Genomic DNA, 26,721 nt, shown 5'->3' with positions numbered 1-26,721 from the left:
AAGAAATCAGAGAACTCTGGAATTGAAAGGTACCCTGGAGACTGTTATGAGCTGAATTGTGTTCCCCCCAGATTCATATGTTCCAACTGCCAGTACCTCAGAACGTAACCGCATTTGGAGACGGGACCTTTAAAGAGGTGATTATGAAGTCATATGGGTTGGCCTTAATCCACTCTGACTGGTGTCCTTATAAGAAGAGAAGATTAGGACACAGACGTGACGTGAGGACATGGGGAGAAGACAGCCACCTGCAAGCCAAGGAGAGAGATTTCAGAAGAAACCAAACCTGCCAACGCCTAGATCTTGGACTTCCAGGCTCTAGAACTGTGAGAGCATACACTCTGTTGTTTAAGCCAGGGGTCCCCAACCCCCGGGCCACGGACAGGTACCTGTGCGCGGCCTGTTAGGAGCCGGGCTGCACAGCAGGAGGTGAGCAGCAGGCGAGCGAGTGAAGCTTCATCTGCCGCTCCCCCTCCACTCCCCATGGCTCCCCATCGCTCGCATTACTGCCTGAACCAGCCCCCGCCCCCCTGGCCCGTGGAAAAACTGTCTTCCACGAAACTGGTCCCTGGTGCCAAAAGGTTGGTGACCACTGGTTGAAGCCACTCCATCTGTGGTACTTTGTTATGGCAGCCCTATCAAACCATCTAGTCTAACTCTTTCTCTTGACTTCTGAAGAATCTGAGGTCCAGCATCACACAGCTCGTATCAGTGGTAGGTCCAGGCTCCAGGGGTCCTCATTCTCAGCCCAGAGGACGTAACACCAGCCACACCCCTGAATTTGACTTGTGCGCGTTTCCAGAAAGGAGGGAGAAGGATGATGGAAAGAGCAATGACCAGAGTTGGCGTCTAGTCCATTGTATGAAAGGAATGGATGGGAAAATGATTCGCCGGTTTCATAGCATCTCATAAAATCCTATGACTCTTGGGCTACCTTACTGATGACTTTTTGTTGTTTTCTATTCTTATTCCCATTCTTAGCTTTGTTCCTAACTGGGAAAAATGATTGGTTGTAGACATTCCAAAGTGACTTCAGCATGATTTTTAAATACATGAAACCATGTTGGACTAATGGTCCTACACATAACCAAGGAGATCTTATTCTTTTCTTCGATGTTTACATCTCTGATTTGTTGATTGTATCACAGAACCTCCTTTGATGAGAAAAATCTGGGACAGCTGGGAGATTCGTGGTGGGAGAGTTTAAGTAATTTGTAATTCAATTTTATTTTAGTTTTAGTATCTGTTGTTGTTTTTTAAGCACGTGGACTTTTCAGTTTTTTTTAAGGCAAGGGCCTCAGAATGCCGACTAATTTTCTCTCTCAACCCCGTGTTGGTTTCAGATGACAAGCTTTTAAAAGCACAGCTCTTGTTAGTTTTAGGGAAGCTTAAGACTCATTGTCTTGTCGCCTTCCTGTCCCCTGCTACACTCTTGTTGTTGCCACATCCCAAGATGTTCTAAATCTCTGATTTCCCTGTTTGAGTGGTTGTCTCCCATTTATTTTATTTACAGATGAGGCAAAGCTTTTGAATCTGAATAAGACATGGCTAACTGAGCTTAGTCTGTTGGTATCTCTGGATAATCCTGATGTTACAAAAGGGGGAAATGCCTACAGGCTATTTCTCAGAAAACCCATGTTTTCTCCACACTTCTATAGGTGAATTACAAGCTTCCCTACCTGTTTCCCCTGATTGGTGTGATTGATGCAGTGCCAGGCATTGTACTGTGAGCCTGGTGGCTGGTGGCCTGGACTGCCTGTCACAAACACCAACATATGAAGCTGAGACTTCTGATCAAGTCTGCACAGACTGTCTGCGATTATTCTGCTCATGGATACTCCAGATCAGAAGCCAGGGGGCCATGGAAACTGTGCTTCACGTTCATTTTCAGCAAATGGAGAGGAAGTAAAAAGAGGCCCGATTCATAAGGACTAGTAAGGGATACAAAAGGTAGTGCTTACTTAAAAACAGGATTCAAAACAAACATTCTTTTTTTTTTTTTTTTTTTTTTTCGCGGTACACGGGCCTCTCACTGCTGTGGCCTCTCCCGTTGCAGAGCACAGGCTCCAGACGCGCAGGCTCAGCGGCCATGGCTCACGGGCCCAGCCACTCCACGGCATGTGGGATCTTCCTGGACCGGGGCACGAACACGTGTCCCCTGCATCGGCAGGCGGACTCTCAACCACTGCGCCACCAGGGAAGCCCCAAAACAAACATTCTAATCAAGGATTTGACTTTGGCACCATAAAGTTGTTGAACTGCCAAAAAAGATGTATTAGGAAACAAAATTCTAGTTTTAATTGGTGTTTTGTTTTGCTTGTTTATTATTTATTTTATTTTTTTTGCAGTACACGGGCCTCTCACTGTTGTGGCCTCTCCCATTGTGGAGCACAGGCTCTGGACACGCAGGCTCAGCAGCCATGGCTCATGGGCCCAGCCGCTCCGCGGTATGTGGGATCTTCCCGGACCGGGGCACGAACCCGTGTCCCCTGCATTGGCAGGCGGACTCTCAACCACTGCACCACCAGGGAAACCCTGCTTGTTTATTTTTGACAAAACTATAGAGCACCTTTTAAGTTCTGGTCCCTGAAAATTTTTCTTAGTTACGTGGTTACCAGCAAATCATATGTGAACTAATTAATATTAAGCCTTTCAAATTAGCTTTTTAACAATGATAAACAATTGCATTTTATTCTAATTAAAAATAGAAACTCTTCATACTGAATTTCTTTTATAGTAACTAGGTCCAGATGCAAAACCAATTGCTTCCACTTAATTCCTTATTAATCTACTGCTTTCCCCCCAATAACGTGAAGTTATAAATTAAAGAAAGAAACTGTATTCCTTGGATTTTATTAACCACAGGTTTTTTGGGGAAGACAAGCAAAATTCTTATTGCTTCTATTTGCAATCACTTAAACCTCCTTGGAGAAGTTTCTTCAGTGCATGGCTCAACTATTTGGAACTCTGGAGAACTTTCAAGGAAAGAGAGCACAAGTGATAAATAGTTTGGAAATGAAGATCAAAACGAAAGCACTGGGAGGACTGGGAATGTTTAGTCTAGAGAAAAGAAGAAGTAGAGTCGTGCTTTTCCTAACTGTCGTAAACAGGACGAGGGTCGTTCTTCTTTTGCACCAAAGAGTTTGGAAGAACAAGTGAATATAGGCAGGAGCAAAGGCTTTAACTAACATAATTAATTTTAATTTTTAAAAAAATAATAATGGAATGCTTAGGGACTCAGGAAATTATCCTAGAATCATTTCAGAATACTATTCCACAGATCAATCTGGAGATTAAGAACACAGCAAGACCTACCAAGAGGAGTGGAGAATTAATGTTATTCACATAACAGAGTCAGAAATACTTTCCAATGATCATTGAAATAATAGTGATGTTTACTTCCAACAGGAATTTAACATTCATCACACATGGATTAAAGGCCTATCCGGCCTCGGGCACTGAAAAATTCTTCATAGCTAACACTTGCAGAAGGCTTGGTCTATGAGCACTGTCCAGAGTGCTTTGCACACAGGAGCTAATTTCATTTTCACAACAGCCGTATGAAGTCGGTGCTATTCTTTTCCTATTTTTGCAAGTGTGAGGAAACAGAGGCAAAAATAAAAATTAATTATTTGCCCGAAGTCACACCTTGAGGTTATAAAATAAAAGAGCCAAGATTTGAACTTGTATCCTTATAGGTTCTCTGAGAACAAATTCCAGGGTGAGAGTAGACACAGATGAGGCTTACTGGGACAAACACCTCTGACGGATAAAGAAGGAAGAGGCAGGAGGAGCGGGCAGGGACAGGCTTCAGACCGAGATGCAGGTGTGATATCTGTGAAAGGCAAGAAGGAAGGAAGGACCGGGTAGCGAGAGCCTCAGGCTCCCGTGCAGATCTGGGAAAGCCTCAGACAGACTGACGGATGGGGCGTCCCTGGGTCAAAGTGGGAGAGTCCCTCATGCAGCATGAATGGTCGAGGTTCATAGCCTCACGTTGCTCAGTCACGGCTGGGGGGAGTCTAAGAGAAGTGTGGTCTGCCACCAGTGCTGCAGGGGATCCGAAGCAGCCACTGGGGGCTGTGCTCCTCTCTCTTGAAGGGAGGTCTGCGTGGGCGACTGTGGAACCCAAGCTGTCTGGCACCAGAGTCCATGCTTTTCCTCATTCTGTTATGCTGCCCTCTCATACCTTGAGGGTGTGCAGTGAAGGATGTAACCCTGTAGCAATGAAAGGCCTCAGCAGGAAAAGGGGACGCTTTGTTACGAAGATCTGGGGCCTCCACTCACACAGAGCTCAGTACCAGCAGTGCCCTGAGGTCGTACAGAGCAGTGGCTCTGGTCGTGAAGAGCTGAACAGCAGTCTTCCAATCCAAACACACTGTAGTTTTACCCTGAATCAGGCACCTTCCTGTCATAAAAATCTCGTAAAACTTTTCAGCCAATATTTAAATATTTATTCCATACTTACTAAATACGAGGCATTGTGTTACGTGCAGTAGGAAATATTAAGATCTAAAAGCCTGAACCCTTTCATCCAGGGTTTACCCAATAGGGTAAACTAAAAATAAGTAAAAATAACCATATATACATGAGAACACGTAAAAAGTGGCACAGATATGGTGCTGTGGAAGTTTAGGGAAGAGAGAGATTACTTCCTGCTGGAAAGATTGGGAAAGATTTCATGAAGGTAAAAGCAATGGTATTGCTTCCTCAAATGAAAATATGAAATTAGAAGTTTGAAGCTGTCTTTAAAATTTGTATCTGTCTAGCCCACCACCCTCACCCCAAGCACTGGTCTTTAGGAACTGGTGGGAACATATATCGTAGGTTAGAAAATGGGGTTCAGATCATAAGATTGAGAACAGGGATAGTCTGGCCATGGTGGAAGGTTGGAGAGAGATCAGAGATGGAAATGGAAACTTAGTGTGACTGTTGATCCCTTTATTTTTTGGTAGCAGTGTCTAATCTTTGAATCCATTCCAAGCTCCTAATTACACTTAAAGAAAGTGCCAAGTTTCATATTCACTGTATCCAAGCTGCACCATAAACGTACAATTTTCTGTGTACCATTTAGTCCCCAAGCAACACATTTCCTTTTGTATATTGTCCTGATGGCTCAATGGGATTTTTCCAGATTCAGATCTCACTCTTATTTATATGGTGGAATCATGATTTAAAAGTACACTATTAATTTGTCAGAAGTTTTTCAATAATTTTTCTAAAACTGTACTCCTTCTGCCTTGCATTTTATTCACTTTTTCTTTTTTGTTTGTTTCTTCAGCTAAGTTAATATTTAATCGCTCTCTAAACTTAGAGTCATTTCATTTGAGAAAATAAAGTCCTTTTATTTTCTGACATTTCCCAAGGTGGCAGGGCGTCTGGGGTCTGGGGAATGTGTTTCCACCTTTAAGCTGGAGGAAGCTTTGAAAACACTTTAGCAATTTTTGGATTCTTGTCTGATTAAAAGCTGCCACAAATAATAAGTGGAAGAAACAAAAACAGAAGGTAGATAGGTATGAATACGAGTGTTAAAGATGCTTCTTTATATCCCTGCTCTGTGATTTTAGGAATTATAGAAAACAAATTGCAACCCTTTTACTCAGACTTTATATTTTTATTACAGAAGGCAAAAGATTTGTCTTAGAATACACGTTTGAGACCTGAACATTTCCTAGGTGTGGTAGTGTCTGCTTTCACTTGGGTAGTATAATTAGCTCCGCCACTGAGGGCTGGCTTCACTCCTGTAAGTACCCTCCTTCCTGCATCAGCAGGCTTGCAGCCCTTCTAGATCATTCCCTCTGGAATACTAATCACTTGTCTGTCTCTCATCTTAAAGCAAAACATACAAACAAACAAAAACGTCCTTTAACCCCACATCCCCTTCCAGCTTCTGCCTTTTTCTCTTCTCCCTTTTGTAGCAAAATTCTCAACAGAGTCATCTATGGTTTCTGTATCCACTTCCTCACCCCTGCGGATTTTCCTAAGATATTCATGTCTACATCCCGGAAAACTTCCATGTTGCCAAATCCAAGACTCTTTTCAAGGTCCTTCTCTGACCCAATCCCTCAGTATCTTTTACCACAGCTGACCACTTCCTTTACTGGAACCTCTCATGTCTTAGTCTGTATTTACCTAGTTTTCCTCATACCTCTCTGGCAGTTCTTTGTATCTTCACTGATGAAGCCTCCTTTTCAGCTTAGTCTCTAATATGTTGGAGGGCCCCCAGGGCAGAATTCCAGGCCCTCTTCTCTACCTACATTGTCTTTCTAGGGAAATAATCCTTCCTATCCTAAGGCTTGAGATGTCATTGATATGCCATGACTCCCAGGTTCTCATTCATTCCTGAGCTCTCCTCTGAGCTCCAGACTTGGATATCCAATTTTGTATTCATTACCTCCACTTGGCTCACTAAGAGGTATGGCACATATAGTTAATTTTCTCCTACCCTCCATCCTGTTCCTTCCCAGTCCTCCCAGTCTTTGATAATGGCCTCACTACCTACCCACTCAGGAGTTCAAGCCTTGATTTTTCTTTTTTTTTTTTTCTAATCCGTCAGTGAGTCTGGTAGCTTCATCTTCAAAATAGATCTCAAATCCATCCACCTCACCTTATCTTCATTGCTATCATGCTAATCCAAACCATGATCATCACTTTGATGACTGCAATTGCCTCTGAATGTCTCCCTACTTCTGCTTCTCCGCCACGAACAATCCACTTCCACACAGCAACCAGAGAGATTTTTTAAAAATATAAATCAGAGCATGTCATTTCCATGCTTTAAACCAACCAGGTATTCCCCTTCCAAAAGCACTTAGATAAAATGCACCTCTGTTCCCCAGTTTGCAAGACTCCAGTTAACTTGGCCCCTACCTAACTCCTTGTCACCTTAAACCATTTTTCTACCTCACTTCCTCTCTCCCAGCCATGTTGGCTGTCTTCTTGCTCCTTCAGTATGCCAAGATGCTCTCCCTCTATCCCTTTGCTTATCTGGCGCCTTCTTATTTGTCTCAATTTATATGTTACTGTTAGCTCCTTAGATCAAACCTCCCTGATGACTCCGTTCAAAGGAAGTGCTCTCTCTCATCAGCACACCCAGTTCATTCCCAGTAAAGCCCTCACTACAGGTTGCAATTATAGGCTTGTTTTCTCATTTGCTGTCATTCATCTCCCACAAGAATGTGAGCTCCATAAGAGTAAGGACTTGCTCTGTCTTCTTCATACCTGCATCACTGCTGTCTAGAACAATGACTGTCCACAATAGATGTTCAATAAGTATTTGTTGAGTGAATAAATCAGTTTTTAGATTATTCACGCCATTTGGTTTTCCTTGATTGTTTGCCAGTCTACTCCTTGGTAAAGTATCTGAGCATTAGAGTAAGGAACATGTTTCATCTGCAACTTCTGTTCAAAGAGGATATGGAACTTTAATAGATTAGAGGGAGATCCTAAGCTTTTAAGTCTTGGCTTTTCAGCAGTATATCCCTTAACGATGGCAAAAAATCAAAGATTAAGTTATGAGAGCTATCAGAGTTTCACTAGCAAAATTTAATTTTTTCTATTTTCTGTCTGTTTTGTGAATTTTATTTTATCTGAATTTAGAATGTGAGCAAAGCTGTGGAAGGGTTAGGCTTGCTTGTACGTGATCTTCAATCATTGGAATTCTAAAAATGCTACAAAATTAACATTTTTATTTCAAATACATTGATCCCAAGACTATGTGATACTAACTCTTCTTCTTCTCGAGAATTACAAAATAAAGATGCTGATATGGAACTCATTGCAACAATACCTCGAGATATGAACTTGTATCTATGAGACACTGATGTAATGCTATGAGCTCATCATATAAATGGATGCTAAACCATCTGTGTTTTGTGACACTGTATCATCAAAAAAATTTTGCCTATAATTCTAAAATAAAAAATAAAACAAATTTTCAACTAACAGGTGTGTTGCTTCAAACATACAACTCAGCAATTCTAAATCCCGACTTGAAACAATGCCTGAAAAGCTGAAGGTCAGGTGAAGATATTACATTTAACACTCTTGAAAATGTCAAAGAAGTACCTCTAAAACGTAGGGGAAAAATGGTAAATTAAATATAAGATGTTGCAGATCAGGATAACAGAGTCAATATAAAATACTTTGTTACTGGAAGAAAAGAAGAAAAAGAGGGAAGAAAGAAGGGCAAGGAAAGGAAGGCAGAGTTTGCTGAAGAGGAGCCATTCCTGAGTTAGTTCAACCACTTGAGCTTGGTCTCTTGGGCTGTGCGATCAAGAAAATGACAGTCAGTATTTACCTGCGTGTACTCGGGATTTCCATGTTCTGCAGTGTGCCTCTGCTGTGGAAAGCGTGAAACCGTGATGAGGGCTATCAGGGCAGTCAGAGTTCAGCAAGAGGCTCAAGGTCAGTGTGGACTGGAGAAGCAGGAATTACTCTCTGGACTGAGCTGGACTTCAGCTAAATCTTGTTGGATGCAGTGGATTTTGATAGAGACAGATGTGAGCACTGAGGAGAAAGTGTGAAGAGAGACACATGCACAAAAACAAAATAAAAAAGGTAGAAAAAATAAGTTAGACTTCCCTATCCCTAGGAAAAAGTTTTAAAGGTTATCCTGATTGAAACGGAAACATTTAGCTTAGTCATAGGAAATGAATGGCATGAAGCGGCTGTGGGTTTTAAACTCCAGGCTGCAGGGTGAGAAGGCAGTAAGAGGCTGGAGAAAACCTCAAGCAAGGGCGACATGAAGGAAGTGATGTTTTAGGAAGGGAAAGGATTCATGGCATAAGGCAAGGTGGGTTGCAAGGAGGTAAGCTCGAGGTCCTATCATGATGCCATTTCTGCAATAAGGATGGAAAACGTAATAAATTAAAGATCTGCACTCTGATGATGGTCATTTTATTTTATTGAAGTATAGTTGATTTACAATGTTGTGTTAATTTCTCCTGTACAGCAAAGTGATTCAGTTATATATATATATATTCTTTTTCCTATTCTTTTCCATTATGGTTTGTCACAGGATATTGGATATAGTTCCCTGTGCTAAACAGTAGGACCTTGTTGTTTATCCATCCTATTCAACTAGTTTGCATCTGCTAATCTCAAACTCCCAATCCTTCCCTCCCCACAACCCTCCCCCTTGGCAACCACAAGTCTGTTCTCTATAATCTGTGAGTCTGTTTCTATTTTGTAGATATGTTCATTTGTGTCGTATTTTAGATTCCACAGATAAGTATGGTATTTGTCTTTTTCTTTCTGGCTTACTTCACTTAGTATGATCATCTCTAGGCCCATCCATGTTGCTGCAAATTGTATTATTTCATTCTTTTTTATGGCTGAGTAATATTCCACTGTATGTATATGTGTGTGTGTATATACATATATATACAACACATTATCTTTATCCATTCATCTGTCAATGGACATTTAGGTTGTTTCCATGTCTTGGCTATTGTAAATACTGCTGCTATGAACATAGGGGTGTATATATCTTTTGGAATTATAGTTTTGTCTGGATATATGCCCAGGAGTGGGATTGCTGGATCATATGGCAATTTTAATAGAGATATAGGAGTAATTCCAAGAGGCAGTTTGAAGGTAATGGAAATAGACATTTATCAAGGGTTATGTGCTCTATACTTTACTTAATTCTCACAACAACCCTTCCAAATAGGTATTATTATTCCAATTTAGAGATAACTGAGTTCCAGTAACTTATTAAATAATTTACTCAGGGTCAGACAGTGAAACCAGGTTTGAGAACCAGCAGATTGGATGGGTGGTGGACTGGGGTGAATCAAAGCATTTTCATTTGTTTGTTTTATAAAAGCTGTATTTCTACTTTATTTTATTTTTTTCTCCTAAGTCTGGGAGCCTAACATTCATTTGTATTTGATTGTATATCAAAGACAAGGGCTGAGTAGGTAATGCCCAAAGCTGAGAGTGATGGCCAGACTGGTTTTAGTTTTGCTTCTTCATCCTTAAAACTAGCATTTGGTTTTAGGTGAGTGAAAGATGTTCCTAATAGTAAACAATGGTCTAATAAAGACTTATAATGAGGGATTACCAGCTGGTTAAGGCAAGCAGCCTTCAATAGGTTTGCCCTCAGTGAGTTCCTCTGGGTAGCTGTGACTGAGGAGTCACAAAGCTGAGGCCGCTGGCAAAGGGAGGCTAGCCTGCGTGTCTTCCACCCAATATCCTGGTGCTCAGTGGGACCAGGTCACCCACTTGGGCAGCAGTGAAGCAGCATAAAATAAGCTTGCAACACCAGGGTTAGAGAATAAGATGGGCTGAGAGCTGAGGACACAGCACAAGTTTTAGATTCAGATTTTAAAACCTGGAAAACTCTCTTTTTTCTCTTTTATAAAGAAAAACAGAAGTTCACAGTCTCGTTTCATTACCCACCGGTGCTTTCGAGCCATGAACTTTCCCCCACTTCGGAAACTTCTCTGGAAAATTCATTTCATGCTTGTCTACTCCAGTAAAACCCTTGACTGAACTTGTTACAAAACAGGAGACTTGGCAGAGGGAATGTGAGAAATCACCCGACACGGCAAAGCCAGTTGGCATCCTTGAGAGCTGTGTGCGCTTCCAACTTTTGGTTTACCTGTCTTCTTGGACTGTGACCTCCTCCCAGCAGAGGGGGTGTCCTGATTGTTCCTGTGCCCAGTGACTGAGAGGGGGCGGTCACAGCACACGCATCACGTTCCTTGACACACTGAAGAGTGCCTCTTAGGATGGGGGGGGCTGTGGATGTCCTGGCTTCAGGGCTCTGCGCTCACCAGCGTGTGAGAGGAAGCCTTAGGAGGCTTCTTGGTAACTATCAAATGTCTCTGAAAGCCTCAGCTTGGATTTTTGCTCTTACAAGGTAGTGCCTGCATCATTACCTTATTGCTGCTAATGCTGCTCTTAAACTAATGTGATAAAGCACCCCTGTCTCCTCTAGAGCAGATTTTTACCCAAGAATCCTTATACAGATCCTTTGCCAGTCACTTTGCCCTTCTCCAGCACGGTTGTTTCTGAACGTAACTTCTTTTCTTAAGTTCTCACCCAATTCTTACCCCCTTTACTCTCAGAGGGTGATCAAAGTTCTTAAGAAAAGGGAGTATTTTCAATAAGAATTCATTGGGTACCTGCTGTGAGGCAGGAATTATGCTAAGTTTTTGGAGCATAAAGACAAATAAGTTGTGGTCTCTACCTTGGAGGGGCTTATAGCTGAGTAGAGGGAGATAAATAGACAGGAAAACAAGTAAGGGCAGTCAAACCATGTAGGTGAATTAATGCATAGATGTATAGGGCAAAGGGAGAGTAGGGGAAGAGTCATTAATTCCACTTAGAAAGCAAGACAAGCATCACAAAGACCATCTGGGATGAACTTCCTAAATTGCCTTCCCTCTGCTTCCCAAGTCATCTATAGCTATAGATATTCTTACCATCTTTCTTCCTATCTTAGAAGAGGTGTCTACTCTTTTCTAAGGCTGTTCCTTCAAATGGCTCTTAAAAATAAAGTTCATCTTCCAATATAAAAGTGAGGTAAAAGAACTGCAAAAATATGTAAAACAACAACATAGAAAAATTAAGAAAGAGAAACTATCTCCCATAACCCAGCCGGTTCCTTAACATTGCTGCCGTCATTCATTTTGTGTATTTTAATCTCCTTTCTCGTCCTATGCACTTTTTTTTTTTTTTTTTTTTTTTTGCGGTACGTGGGCCTCTCACTGTTGTGGCCTCTCCCGTTGCGGAGCACAGGCTCCAGACACGCAGGCTCAGCGGCCATGGCTCACGGGCTCAGCCGCTCCATGGCATGTGGGATCTTCCCGGACCGGGGCACGAACCCATGTCCCCTGCATCGGCAGGCGGACTCTCAACCACGGCGCCACCAGGGAAGCCCCTATGCACATTTTTAAAATAAATTTTATTTTATTTTTATTTTTGGCTGCATTGGATCTTCATTGCTGTGCACAGGCTTTCTCTAGCTATGGTGAGAGGAGGCTACTCTTCGTTGCTGTGCGCAGGCTTCTCATTGCGATGGCTTCTCTTTGTTGTGGAGAACAGGCCCGAGGCGCGCAGGCTTCAGTAGTTGTGGCACTCGGGCTCCGTAGTTGTGGCTTGAGGGCTCTAGAGTGCAGGCTCAGTAGCTGTGGTGCACTGGCTTAGTTGCTCCGTGGCATGTGGGATCCTTCCAGACAAGGGCACAAACCCGTGTCCCCTGCATTGGCAGGCGGATTCTTAATCACTGCACCACCAGGGAAGTCCCTGCACATTTAAATAGGTATAATCATCCCCCTGTAGCCATCTTCATTCCTCTACCCCCCTCCTCTGGGACCTGACTCCTTCCAATTCTACACCTTGACTGTCTTTCCCATTGGAAAGTCCCATTCACTTCCCTACTCACTTAAATCTCACCCATCCTGCAACACTGGAAGCCAAATCACTTCCTTAGCTGAGCTAGAGCTAGACGGTTCTTGCAGATTCTTTAAGGACCCATTCAGGAGATCAAGTCACTTTTCTTGTTGATCCCTTCCTTCTTTCTGCAACTTTTCCCCCTTGACTCCCTTAGTTGTCCATTTTTGAAGTTATTTTGGGTTTTTCCCCTTCTTCTGATAACTCTTTCCTCCTCCATCTCTCCATTAGTTCCTCTCCCTCTGCCTACCCTTTAAAGACTGGCGGTTCCAGGGTCTCACCACTGTCCGTTTCTCATCCCTCACTCCAGACTCTCCTGGGGCCCCTCCTATGATGTCACATAGTCACTGAGTACTTCCAGACCTGTGTCCCCACCCTAGACTTCTTGCCTGAACCTCAGCCCCACTGGTACCTTACTACTGGGCATCCTTACCCTGGCATCTCCAGCTCAACAGTTACCAACTGGATTCCTCTTCTTATTTCTTAGCTTGGTCAAAAGTATTACCTCCTACTTCATCCACTGTGTCAGGAAAATGGACACCATCTTCATTTCTTCCTTCTTACTTAGGCACGTAAACTCCTCCTACAAGTGTGTCTCAAATCCATCGCTCATTCTCGCTGCCACTTTTAAAAATCAGACCCTGACTATTTCTTATCTGGTCTATTGGATAGCCTCACTAATGAAGACTCTGTTTTCCATTTCTTTTTACTACACTTTTTCTTCCATGCTATTTCACAAATTACTTTTCTAGAATACAGATTCTTTTTTAAAAAATCATTCCTTAAGGGCTTCCCTGGTGGCGCAGTGGTTGAGAGTCCGCCTGCCGATGCAGGGGACGCAGGTTTGTGCCCCGGTCCAGGAAGATCCCACATGCCACGGAGCGGCTGGGCCCGTGAGCCATGGCTGCTGAGCCTGCACGTCCGGAGCCTGTGCTCCGCAACAGGAGAGGCCACAACAGTGAGAGGCCTGCGTACCGCAAAAAAAAAAAAAAAAAAAAAAAAAAAAATTAATGAATTTTTAAAAGCATTCCTTAAAATAAAAATTGTTGATGATTGTCTACTGCCTGCACCAAAATTCAAATTTCTTACATAACACTCAAGAGAGTGTGTCCTCAGCCCCCAGAGTCTACTGTTCCCACCCTCCCCTCTTTTCTGCTTGATCCCCATGCATCCCCTGATGTAGCCCCATGTGATTACTGTGTGCTGCCCTGCTTCCCCAAACATGCCGTGAATTCTTACACCTCCCAGGACCTACTGTGGTTTCCCCTCTACCTAGAGAAGCCTCATGCATTTGTTGAAATCATATTCATGCTTCTAAGCCCAGCTTAAATGCCACCTTCTTTGTGAAGTCTTCCCAGACCTTGTTTTCTCCTGCCCCCTGGAAAATCAGTGGCTCTCCCCTCTGTGTTCTCATATCAGAGTGGTTCCCAAACCACTAGAATCAACTTTTAAAAGATCCCGTTGCCTGAGCCTTACCTCATATGTTACACCAGAATATTTCAGGGTAAGCTCTGTGCATTCGTAATTTTTGAAATCAGATCTGAGGTGCTCAGAATTTGGCAAGTTCAGATATTTATTCATGATTCAATGCACAGATTATGAAGAGTCATCAAAGAGAACAAGACTTACTTTATTCTGGGATAGCCTGATTCTGGAACAAGGAATTACCTTCCTGATTAGTTAGATTGTCTCCAGGGTCTCTGTCCTTGTCCCAGAAACTGAGGTTCTTTGAAAAACCAAAGAAAACAATGGACGAAGTGATCTGCTGTGGTATTTGCATCTTGAGAAAATTACCAAGGTACTTTGGAATAGAGTTCAGACATCCCATCCTGCTGTTCTTTGGTTGTAACATTTTAAATCTCCTCTCTCCCAGGCAAGTGAATGTATCAGGATCTCTCCAGTTCTACCAACGTACCTACAGAGGAGACTAAATGAATCAAATTGAAGTGTTCTCTGCACCACTATACTGGGGTCTGAAGGTAAGTCTGCTGAATACATTTTAAAAAAAAAGATAGTATAACATTTGTAAGTGAAATACTCACAATGAAGTTTTTTATGGTTCAGATGGGAAGTAGTGTAACAACTTACAGTTTGTCTTGGAAAATCGAAAAGGTTCTCATTTGAGAACCACTGCAATAAGTTTGCTATTACTGGGATGGACAGGAAATAAGCAAGTTAATAGAAATGTTTTCTTGGAAGTTTAAACTTATTAAATAACATTTAACTATTATTTGTAGGAATTTTTAAATTCTAAAATTCTTTCCTGTGTCACTGAGCCCAGCCATCGTCCTGATCCTCAGGGATGTTAAATGATAAAGTATTTGTATGTTTCATGAGTTGGGTGGTGCCAGAGCTCTCCACTCCTCCCCCACACACCTGCACACACCACACACGTGTGTACAGGGACGGATGTCCACGCCCACAACAGCTGGCCTGTCTACAGCCTGGGTCTAGAAGAAACCTGACTTTTAAGGTTGCTGTTTTTTTTCTTTTAAATCATGATCTTACTGTTGAATCCAAAACTCAAACAAACATGATATCAGGGAAAGTCACAGCAGGGTAGTTTACGGAGATTAGATTTCTTTAAATTACCAAAACAGTGAGAGCAGGAGGTCCTTAAAATCAACATTTTATAACCTGAATCATGCTCATGTTTTTGCTCCTTTGCTTAGAAAAACAGTATCGCAGAGTTGACCTAACACTGGCTAGCAGTGCATGGCACAGTTGGAGAGAAGCCTGCAAACACTAAGTAGCATCCGAGGAAGGCTCCTCCTGCCCTTTGGATCTGTGCCAGGCTGAAGTTCTGAGACGCTGGAGAAGAATCCTTTTCTTCACTCACAGAAAAACATTTATATAAGAACAGTGTATTAAATAATATTTTTATTTAAAGGTTTATTTTAAGTTTCACTGTTCTGAACCCTAAAAATGAGCATAGGTGAATAGACCTGCCACCAATCCCCTACTGGCAAAACTGTCTCTTTACTATTTGAAGTTCAGTTGAATACAGTGGTTCTCAGAATGCAGTCCCCAGACCTGCAGCAGCACTCCAGAACTTGTTAGAGAAACAGATCTCAGGCCCCACCCCAGACTTGCTGAATCAGAAACTCTGGAGTGTAGGACCCAGAAATGGGGGCTTTAACTGGCCTTCTAGGTGATTCTGATGCAGGCTCAAGTTGAGGACTAATGGATTCATACTATTCACTCTGTGAAAAACCAACTGGTGTTGAATATAAGCCAACCATATGCCATTGCTTACTGATAACATAGAAAAACCAATAGTCTCTAGAGCACTTGAGCCTTATTCCTAACATTTTTCTCATGTCAAAGAAAAGGGAGTAATGCAGGGATGAAGAAAAAACATGTTTTTCAACCAAGTCCCATTGATGTAAAAGGTGAAAAAATTAATTTAGTGTCACATAAAGGTACAAAAAATAAGCCCACTTAGATTATCTTTTTGTTCCTTCCAATAAGAAATAGAACATGTTCAATCTGCCTTTTTTTCCAGTTAACTATGAGGAACAAAAGACAAGGCCAGGAAAAATAACTGTTTTTTATTGTGGTTAATTAAAGGAGAGATACCAGATTCTACAGAAGAGCTTATTTTCTTGAAGGGCAAAGTCTTTCCCTATATTTCCTTATGCACTTAGCACACTCCTTAGTCTGAAATAGGTATCTAATAAATATTCATTAAAATTGACAGAAAAGGCAAATAGGGGAAAAGGAAAAGAAGCAAAAAGAGAAAAATAGAAAAATACCACAGGGAGAAATATAAACCTGAGAGACAGAGAAAAAGATAGAAGCATCTACAAGAGAAGGAAGACACCAGGCAGAAAATAGAAGAAAATGACAGAGGTAAAAAGAAAAGAGATGATACCCTGAGAAACAGAGAACTAACCTGATTTATCAATTATACGAATAAAGCTCATGAACTTCAAATACAATGATGTAGCTACTCAGGCGTGCAACCGTTTCCCTTTTAAAAGTTATTTCTGAAACTCTTTGTCCCAAAATGCTGGCCAAGTTTCAAGGACCAAGAAGCAGACTCTTAGGGACACAGATTCTACCTAAAGAAGGAACACTTTGGGCTTCCCTGGTGGTGCAGTGGTTGGGAGTCCACCTGCTGATGCAGGGGACACAGGTTTGTGCCCCAGTCTGGGAAGATCCCACATACCGCAGAGCGGCTGGGCCCGTGAGCCATGGCTGCTGGGCCTGCGCGTCCGGAGCCTGTGCTCCGCAGCGGGAGAGGCCACAACGGTGAGAGGCCCGCGTACCGCAGGAAAAAAAAAAAAAAAAAAAGAAGGAACACCTTTTGTCAAGAAGAGATACTTGGATCTGAGATGAGTTGCTTGTGAGACAGCGAGCACCCCATCACAAGGTATTCAAGCCAAGGAGGACAGGTGACAGATGCTACGAGGAGTGTAAGACATGCTATATCAAAAGAAAAGGGGGAAGGGGGAGGTTGGTTCTTTTAAAATCTTCAACTTTACTGAGAATGTTTCTCAGAGTTTCACCTCATAGCTGCTGTTTCACAGATATGTAAGCATGGGAAACATGGCTCAATGGACCAAAGCCTGTGAATTCTCACCTTGAACCAAAATTCACCTTAACCTCTGAAACAGTCACTACCCTATCTCATGCTTGGTTTCATCTCTGCAGTGAGAATATGACCTCACAGAAGACAGTGCAGATCACTAAGAAAAGTGGTCCCGAGAACCTAAAAAATGCAAATGCTCAGTGATTACCCTTTAGAATTTGTCAATAGTGCTTTATAGCAATAACTGAATAGTTCCAGAACAGTTGTCAGAAGAGTTGGCCTAAGGGAAAAACATGATCTGACTTAAGTGTTGGCAGGAGACATTCTACTCACTCCCAAGGAGGGACCTACTTGTTCGAGAAGCGACATCAGAAATCATGAACTACCGCAGCACACAAAAACAGAGCTGGTGGCCACATCTTAAAAGTCAGAAATGATGATCCAACTCTGGAACATGGTAGTTTTTCCAGTTAGTTCTTCCATTCAGGAAAGCACCAGCCCCTCCATACAGCTTAACTGGATACTGGCCTTTCAACTTTTCATCTCAGGCAATAAACAAGAGAGAGCAATGAGGAAAGACAACCCACACTTCCATTGTCATTAGATGTTATACATTCACGTCATTATATAGTTGTTCAAACCCATAGAATGTACAACACCAAAGGTGAACCCTAATGCAAACCTTGGTCTTTGGGTGATAATGATGTGTCAGTGTAGCTTCTTCAGCAGTAACAAATGTAGCTCTCTGGTGGAGGAGGCTGATAGTGGGGGAGTCTGAGCACGTGTGGCTTATAGGGGATACCGCCATATCTTCCTCTCAGTTTTGCTGTGAACCTTAAAGTGCTCTAAAATAGTAGAGATAGTGAGAAACTACATGAGACATATATTTGTTTCATATACATGTGTAAAGATGCAAGTATGTCCACATGGGGACATACGCTATCTTTCAATCTCTATGAAGAAACCCCTTCTCTGCTGTCTGGAAAGTCTTCTTCTGAGAGGGGCGGGCCTGGACGTGTGTGCATCTCGTTGGTCCCCTTAGTGCCTCGCTGCATGTCTTCAAAGCAAAGCGTCCTGGGGCAATTTGAAGAAATCTTTCCTTGTGCAGCACTATCTTACCAAGTATGATCGTTCTTGAATCAACTGAGCTAAGTGGACAAATAATATCTTAGCTTCCATGTGAGTATTGTTTCACCAATAAAATAGTGGATTTTATAGCATTTTCTACTAATCAAATTGTTACACCATTAAAAAAAATCAAATCAGGGGAAGAGGCAAGAATTTGATTATAAGGCTCTGAAGACATGATTACACAATTATGGCCTTGGGTCAAGGCTGGGAGGCAGTTCTTTCTGTGCTGGCAATGAAGGCTGATTTATGATGAGTGCTCAAAGTCGTGGTATTCTGGAGCAAAGGGAAGGAGGATACAAGTACAGCCCATTAACTGTGCCCCGATCCTGGCATTTGGAGTTCCTTCTCCACTTGAAGAAAATACGGGGTTGATTTTTAACAGGACCTACCGTTAGGTATCCAACATATCATGTCTCTTGTATTTCTGAACAGACTCTGGCAGAATGCAAAAGAGAGAAGAGGCCATCTAATTAAGTACCTTGTCCATAGAAAAATAAAGTGGTAATTAATGTGTTTATGCAGTGCAGGTTGTTATGAAAACACATATCACTTTTTTGAGATCACATTCTTCTCTTGCCTCATAAAAGTTAAGAGAACTAGCATTTATTGAGTACCTACCAGGAGCTAATAATTTTAGAGACATAATTTCCTTAAATGTTGACAACTAAGCCAAGTAGATATTATATTGCTCCCATTTCCGGGTGAGGAAACTAAAGTCAAGAGGATAAAACACTTGGTCAATGTTATCAGACAGTTGATGGGAGAGCTAGGATTCAAAGTTGTGTTCAGTTACAAAACCAGAGTATTTTCTATCACATGTTGTTGCACCATTTTCTAGAATTATCATTTTGGAGTTCTAAGGGGCCTTCTTTCATTGCTGGTTGTCAAAAAATAACAATTATAGACATATACACACACACACACCTATTCATATATGTGAAAAAATGAGATACAGTGTAGTGTGGTGGTAAAGTGCATGAATTCTGGAGCAAAACTACTGGGGTTTAAATATCTGACAAGCTGTGTACCTCTGGGCCAGGTGCTTTGCCACTCTCTGACTCATTTCCTATTTGTACAACAGGGATACTGCTAGTGTAATAGTTAAGAATGGTGTTTGGAACATTTTAAGCACATTGCAAGTATTAGCCAATACTGTTGTATCAACAAGGGTAGAACTCTTGAGTAATATTTCTCATTCAGTGTATCTTGCTGGAACAATGAAATTTAGTGCTAAGGAGCTGAAGATTAAAACTGAGATAGGGCTTCCCTGGTGGCGCAGTGGTTGAGAGTCCACCTGCCAATGCAGGGGACGCGGGTTCGTGCCCCAGTCCGGGAAGATCCCACATGCTGTGGAGTGGCTGGGCCCGTGAGCCATGGCCGCTGAGCCTGCGCGTCCGGAGCCTGTGCTCTGCAATGGGAGAGGCCACAACAGTGAGAGGCCTGCGTACCGCAAAAAAAAAAAAAGGAAAAAAAAACTGTGATAGATTTATAGACCAATTAGCTTCATTTCTGCTCCATGCCCACTGATTTCCTAACACCCCTCAGCCATGTCAGTGAGGATCATGGGTCAAAAGGACTTCCTGAAATAGAGTGATTTTACACTCTCTACAAAACACCATTTCCTGAGGATCAGACAGTAAGTTAGTCATGAAATGGAATTTGAGCCTTTTACCATTGTAATTAAAAATGCTGATTTCATAGGCCAATGTTTATAGCAGCATTATTTACAACAGCCAAGAGGTAGAAGCAATCCAGGTGTTCATTGGCAGATCAATGGATAATCAAGATGTGGTATATGCATAAATGGAATACTATTCAGCCTTTACAAGGAAGGAAATTCTAACACATACTATAACATAGGTGAACCTTGAGGACATTATGCTAAGTTAAATAAGCCAATCACAAAAGGACAAATACTGTATGATTCCACTTATGTAAGATACCTAGAGTAGTCACCTTCAGAGACAGAAAATAGAATGGTGGTTTCCAGGGGCTGGGGGAGAGAGGAAATGGGGAGTTATTATTTAATGGGTACAGAGTTTCAGTTTTGCAAATGAAGAGAGTTCTGAAGATTGCTTGCACAACAATATGAGTGTACTTAAAACTACTGAACTGTATACTTAAAAATGATTAAGATGGTAAATTTTATGTTCCATGTATTTTACCACATTTAAAAATTGTTTTTAAATACTGATTTCAATCAAACCAACTGTAGCTACCACAGTGGCCACCAGTTAGGGGAAGGGTGTTCCATTGTTACTGATCTATAAGATCTGATGAAATTGTTAATGCTTTTTCCTGTCAGCAGCCAATCTCAGCGACAGGCTGCAGCTGCTGTCTGTGCCCTCCAGTCCAAACAACGGTCCAGGTCACCCACTCTTGGCCTTTGATTCTTTCCTAGGGGAGCTACAAATATGAATGCATGCTTGTATCCCTAGGTGGTCACCCTGTTGAACCCCTTTACATAAGGGAGAATAAGGGACAGCGCTAAAATCTTCCATATAGGTCAGCCGTGTCATGTCACACGGCAGTCAGATGTAATGTTTGTGTTTCCGATGCCATCGGTGGAGCTCTAGGCAACATCCCATGGTCTCTGTGTTTGAACTCTGTGTCTTTGCACGCTATATGAACATCAAGTCTGCATTTGGAACTTGGGCTATTCCCCCCAAGCAGGGTAGGCTTGAGTCCCTTCATTAATCAGGACCACTTAGATTTCTCTGATCAGTGGTTTCAATGTGAATATTTTAGATTAGATTTGCTGCCTATCGATTCTTTTAAAATGTGTTTGAGTTTCACAAGTATGTGTGAATCTTGGATTTTTTATTATTCCCAGTTGGAAAGGAGGAGTGGGGAGGACAAACATTTCATGTTTCAGCACAAGTTGGAGCCACTTTCAAGTCCAGCATATTAATTAACTAACAAATGATTGTCCTTCATAATGGTCGTATAGTATAAATAAGATTCTACTTATTTTACTCATAATTACAATAAATTCTTTCTGCTTCCTCCTCTGACTGCTTCCATACTTCCACATGTGTGTGTAAGGCTGTGTGAGACAAAGTGTGTGTGTGTGGTGTATCTGTTATGTGGCATCCTGAAATTTGATACAAGGGCAACTCATACTATTGAAAGAGCAGACACTTTTGTTTCTGAGACCTATGACACTCCTACAAGCTTATGTCAAAAAGCCAGCTGTCAAATAGCTTATAGAAAATAAGCTTTACAGAAAATTAAAAGCAACGTGACAGTGTTTCACCCTGAATGTCTCTTGATTCAAACTCTCTTGAAAAGTAGAGGCCAAGTGCCACCTGTTACTGGAAGGAGGCCATATGACCTCCGACCAGACTGCTGCCAGGGAGGTGTGGCCACATCTGTGCTTTCCATCAGCATCCACCTTCTTTGGCCCATGAAGAGACTGGGGCAGAACTTGGTTAAGGAGTGGAAGTTGCTTTCAAAAGACTGAGATGAAAGAACTGCTGGGATCAAATGGTTATAACAATGACTGATTCGCTTCCGCACAATCCTAAGAACTGACCCGTCCTTGACCTTCCAGAATATCAACCTGTCAGGACCGTGGAGAGAAGCCACAGCAAATGGTGAGACCACTGGGTGTGATCTGTGGGTCTTGGTGGTAAAAACAAAGTGACTCTTCCTCTCTTTCAGCCCCCAGACTCTCAGGTGCAGTAGGACACTGTCAGGACTGAGCCTGTGCCCTGAGAGAACTTGGATGGCCCGACTCAGAAACCAGAAGTGGCCTTGGCAGGAACTATCTTAGGAGGGATCACAGACTTTTAAAAGAACGGGGAGCAAGAGCTTTAAACCAAGTTTCCCTTTACGTTCCGCCAAGGACAGGTGTTTGCTTTGCTCAAAGAGAGATTTCACGCATAGCAAAGAGCAGTAGTAGGATTTTTCGGCTATCATAGCTGGGACTGACTGACACCATCAGGGCATTATCACTCCAGTGGCTTTCTACGAATATGATATTAAACATGTACGTGTGTGTGTGTGTGTGTGTGTGTGTGTATGTGTGTACACAATGCCTGAATCAGGTAAAACCACCACCCACCATTTCCCCAGCATTCTTGGGTATATTTGCAATATTAGGGCAACTCTCTTATCCTCTGGTTATTAAATATTAACACAAGTACTTTATTCACAACATCTCCTTTGATTTTCATTACAATGCTATGAGATAGGCATTATGTCTCCACTATATAGATGGGAAAACTGATGCTTAAAGAGGTTGAAGAACATGCTAAGGTGGCATAGCCAGGAAGTGGCAGAGGTGGGATCTGAGCTGAGGAAGTCCAGAGCTTTGCTCTCAATCCTGCTCCCACAAGATAGGTAGCACACGTTGTATCAGCTGCACAAAGTCACTAAAGAATCCCAGGTGAACATCTGCAAAGCCCATTCACTAATCTTCCTCTCCTTTGCAGAGCTGACCCACAAGCACGAAGTGTGGCATTGCCTCCCCTGCCACCTCGGCCAGTGTCCCTCTGCTTATGCTGATTTCATTCCTTTCCAATATTAACATTGGACCTACCTTCTTTCCATGACCCCGATGGCCAACCCTCCCAACAGCATGTCCTGAATAATAGACTCAGGTGAAAAGTCCTCACGCATCTTTCCTAGCAGAACTGCTGTCCCTCTGTGGACTTCTCAAGAGGCACCGTCTGTGCAGCCAGAACTAACCACCCAGTCTCCTCTTTAACCAGGGTTCCCAAATACCACATCCTCTTGACGGCTACACACAAAGGAGGCAAAGTCAGTTTTTTAGCTGCTGATCATCAGCTTACTCTTTCTGCTGTCTCCTGGATCTCTTTATCCTTCCTCTTCTAGCTCTTCAATTGTCTGCATTCTTTAAGAAGCTGCCCTGTGTTGCTGTGTTCAAGATGATAGATCGATAGATAGTTAGGATCTAAATAGATAGAACAGGGGATGGATAAGTCTTGTATGTGTATGTATATTATTGATTTGGGTTCCCCCAGAAGCAGACCCTGAGATAAGGATCCACGTGCAGGTAGGAAACACCAGTAGGAGAATAAAGATGTGAGAAACAGGGAAGAGAAGAAAACTAAAGGAGAATAATCAAACAACTTCCCATTGAAGGCAAGCCCCCATTAATTCCCCTGGGGGATTCTGGGAGACTGTAAAACTTGTACTCAAAGTGGATTATTACTATTATCTCAAGCTCCACCCCAAATCTACTGAATCAGAATGTGAATTTTTAACAGTATCCCCTAGTGATAAAGTTTATAGAGTACTGGAGCAGAAAATGTCTCAAAGTTAAACTAACGAAGGGGTAAGAAAGTTGTGACATTTATCCCTCAGCTTCCCCATTTGATACTGGTTTGGGGCCATTTCTGAGGGTATTAATTCTCTGGCACTTCTGGCTTAACCTTTGTATTGTTGGAACAATCAGGCTGCAGTGGCCAGAAAGAAAGTCCTCAGACAGAAAATTAAAGGTATTAGCAGTAAGCAGCTCTTGGCACATACAGCTATAATAAGTTCAGCTATGATTCAGCTACATATAAATATGATATTAAAGCTAAGATTGGGGCCTCCCTGGTGGCGCAGTGGTTGAGAGTCCGCCTGCCGATGCAGGGGATACGGGTTCGTGCCCCGGTCTGGGAGGATCCCATATGCCGCGGAGCGGCTGGGCCCCTGAGCCATGGCCGCTGGGCCTGCGCATCCGGAGCCTGTGCTCCGCAACGGGAGAGGCCACAACAGTGAGAGGCCCGCATACCGCAAAAAGAAAAAAAAAAAGAAAAAAGAAAAAAAAAAAAAAAGCTAAGATTGAATTGCAATAATAATAACTACCATGACTGTAATACTGATTCAATGTTAACGGTACATTCGGTAGATTGAAATAATAGGATTTCATCTGGGCTTTTATTCTAAATAAAGTAGTTAATTTAACTATCAGAGAAATACCATTATCACAATTAACTTTAGAAGCACTAAAATAAATATATATATATAGTTTTTCCTCAGTAGTTATTTCAGGCTCTCTCAAGTAGGCCATGAGGGAGGTCAGGAAACGGGCTCCATATTTCATTTACTTATTATAATTCCTAGTATTAACCCTCAGGAGGGGTTGGGAGGCAGGCAACCAGTGTTCTTCACTGCAGTGTCAAACAGTGCACCATACATATTCTGGAGTTCGTTCAAGAGCTGAAATTATAGTGAAAAAAAAAAAAAGACACTCCTATTATAATGCTAAACACGGTAAAGACATTTGGATGACATCCAGAAAAATCCATCACTGCTCCCAGACACAATAAACTAACTACAATAAAGCAATTTCAAGGAAAATGTTAGTTCTGTTACCCATCACTTGCATTTTAAGGGGGTATTAGGGTATTTCATATCACACATGGAAAAATTCAAAAAAAATTCAAGATGCATCAAAAGTTTCTAAATCAGCTTGGAAAAAAATTAGAATAGTAACCTCTTAGAAACATCAAAATTAAACAAAAATCCTAAATAAGATTTTAATGTTTAAATAATAGAGTTATAGAAAGGTGTGAATCCAAAATTCTTGTTCCTCACAGGATGTATTAATTATGAGCTCGAATTACAAGTTCAACATGAACTTCATTAAATAAAATTTACAATAAAAATGAATGAGCTATATATCCTGTTCTACCTTTTTTGCTCAATACAACACCAAATGAATTTTAAAATACTGTAAACTTACACTTATTATTTATTAACCAAGTACAAAATAGAAAAACCTTTCATTTAGAAAATAAAAAAGTAAGGCATGGAGTATATTCTTAACATTCTTAAGTAATGAAATCCTAGGGCATATATTCTTATGCCTCCTTCTCTCCCCTGTCTCCCTTCTCTCTGCCCTTTAGCTTCCAGCAGCAAAATCAATTCTGTATCTATTAAATAAGTCTCACCTGAATCCACTGAGCACAGTGTTTTCTGTGCACTTCCTCACACTACAAATTAGCTGCCTTCTTTAGAATAAAGTCTAGGGAAATCCTGCTTTTGCTGACGTCTTCTCTTTCTCTTTATGAGTAGCTGCTGCTCCGGCCAAGACACTGAGGAAGATATCCGTGGCTTTAAATCATGTATTTGTTTATAGTACGGTTGACAGGCTCATTGGTGTTAGAAAGAAACGTCCTGCCAAATTTGACAGTTCAACTCCTTGCTCTGATCCAAATTTCAGCTTAAAAAGCCCCACAGTGTGGAATGTCAGTTTGGATTGAGGAGGGGGGTATTTTCTTCAAAGAAATAGAATGATTTCCCCTTTCCCCGAAGTCTGTGTAGGAAATAACTTGTAGAGGGACCAAGGTACGTCTGCTGAGGGTAGGCTGGGCCCACTCGCCAGCAAAGGACTCACTTCTGAGATTAGAGTTAAGAAGAGTGCAAACTGTGATGCGTCTTTGGGATGAGAACATATCTGTGAACACCAAAGGTCCAAAGCCAAATGGGTTGGTATCAAAAACTAACTGGGTTCCGGACCAGTGCTGTCTAATAGAGACAGAACCACGAAAGCGATTCTAAGTGGTCTGTAGCCCCATTAAAAAAGTAGAAAGAAACAAAGTTCATTTAAATAGTATATTTTTAACCCAATATGTACAAAATGCTATCATTCTTAAGGCTGGTGATATAGGTAAGTGCTTTTTTCATACTAAGTCTTCAAAATCAAATGTGAATGTTACCCTCACAGCACATTTCAAGGGTCCCAAAGCCACCTGTGACTAGTTGCCACTGTGCTGGCCAGCCCACGTCCAGACAATATGAACCAGATTACTTCTAAAATACTTGCAGGATCTTTAAGAACCAGATCAAAAGCACTAGCTGAAATCATGAAGCCAGACTTTATTCTTATTATTGTGAGGTCTGACCTCTTTCATTTATACTTGGAACTCCAGCTACCTAAGAGACTTTTCTCTAAGGGTTATTTTGTCATCCCAAATATTTTGTCATTATTTTGTCATCAATTTCACATACTCTCATTCACCCGAAACACATGTTATGAGCAGCACCCCTCCACCACACATATAACCCTGCAGTAGCCTATCCTCCAACCCTTGGGAATTGCTTTAAATTAGGAAAGTACTTTAATTCTGATTTGCTTTTTAGTACAAAAAGCAGCGTCAGTATGTTTTGTTTAAAAATGTGTTCTGCCTAAGGTACAGAAGAACCCTTATGTCAGAGCTTCATCCAGGTTTTTATGTGGCCAGAGGAAGGACATCAAGAAGCAAACAGTTGTTATTTGAAAAAGTTATATATGCTAGGGCTCATTTTTAATGTGCTGTGGGCCTCTGGTCAAGTTGTGGAATTAGGAAGGAGACAAAGGCCAACCTGTCACTTCAGTACATCATAATGTATATTGCCATCCCCTTGAGGAGCAGTCTGAGTACAGTTTCCTGTAATTAGAAAAATGTTTCTTATCCTCAATACGGATCTTGATTGTGATGTTTCTGAAACTTAATGTCTCTTCTGAGACAAGAGTTACTTCTGAGATGACTCAGAAATAATAAGGCATATTTTCACATTATACTACCAGGGAAATCTCAAAGAGCACTGAACTTGGAGAGCCAACATTTATCCAGGACTGTCTTCAGGAATCCCCCTACCTCCCAGTGAGAGTCTAGCTTAACTTGAGAAACGTTTTGCTGCAAGTGGTTGTCCTAGGA

General features: G+C 41.8%; 1 long non-coding RNA gene across 1 annotated transcript in view; it reads left to right on the top strand.

The window, feature by feature from the left end:
• Positions 1–26,721, top strand: part of LOC132497785 (uncharacterized) — a 192,963-nt gene that overhangs the window by 52,160 nt on the left and 114,082 nt on the right. Inside the window, exon 2 of the long non-coding RNA XR_009533637.1 lies at positions 14,273–14,378. This is a non-coding gene — a long non-coding RNA (uncharacterized LOC132497785). The remainder of the gene's footprint in view (positions 1–14,272; positions 14,379–26,721) is intronic.

This window comes from Mesoplodon densirostris, chromosome 10, assembly GCF_025265405.1.
Source record: "Mesoplodon densirostris isolate mMesDen1 chromosome 10, mMesDen1 primary haplotype, whole genome shotgun sequence".
NCBI classification, from domain to species: Eukaryota; Metazoa; Chordata; class Mammalia; order Artiodactyla; family Ziphiidae; genus Mesoplodon; species Mesoplodon densirostris.
This window is presented reverse-complemented; position numbering and strand designations above follow the sequence as displayed.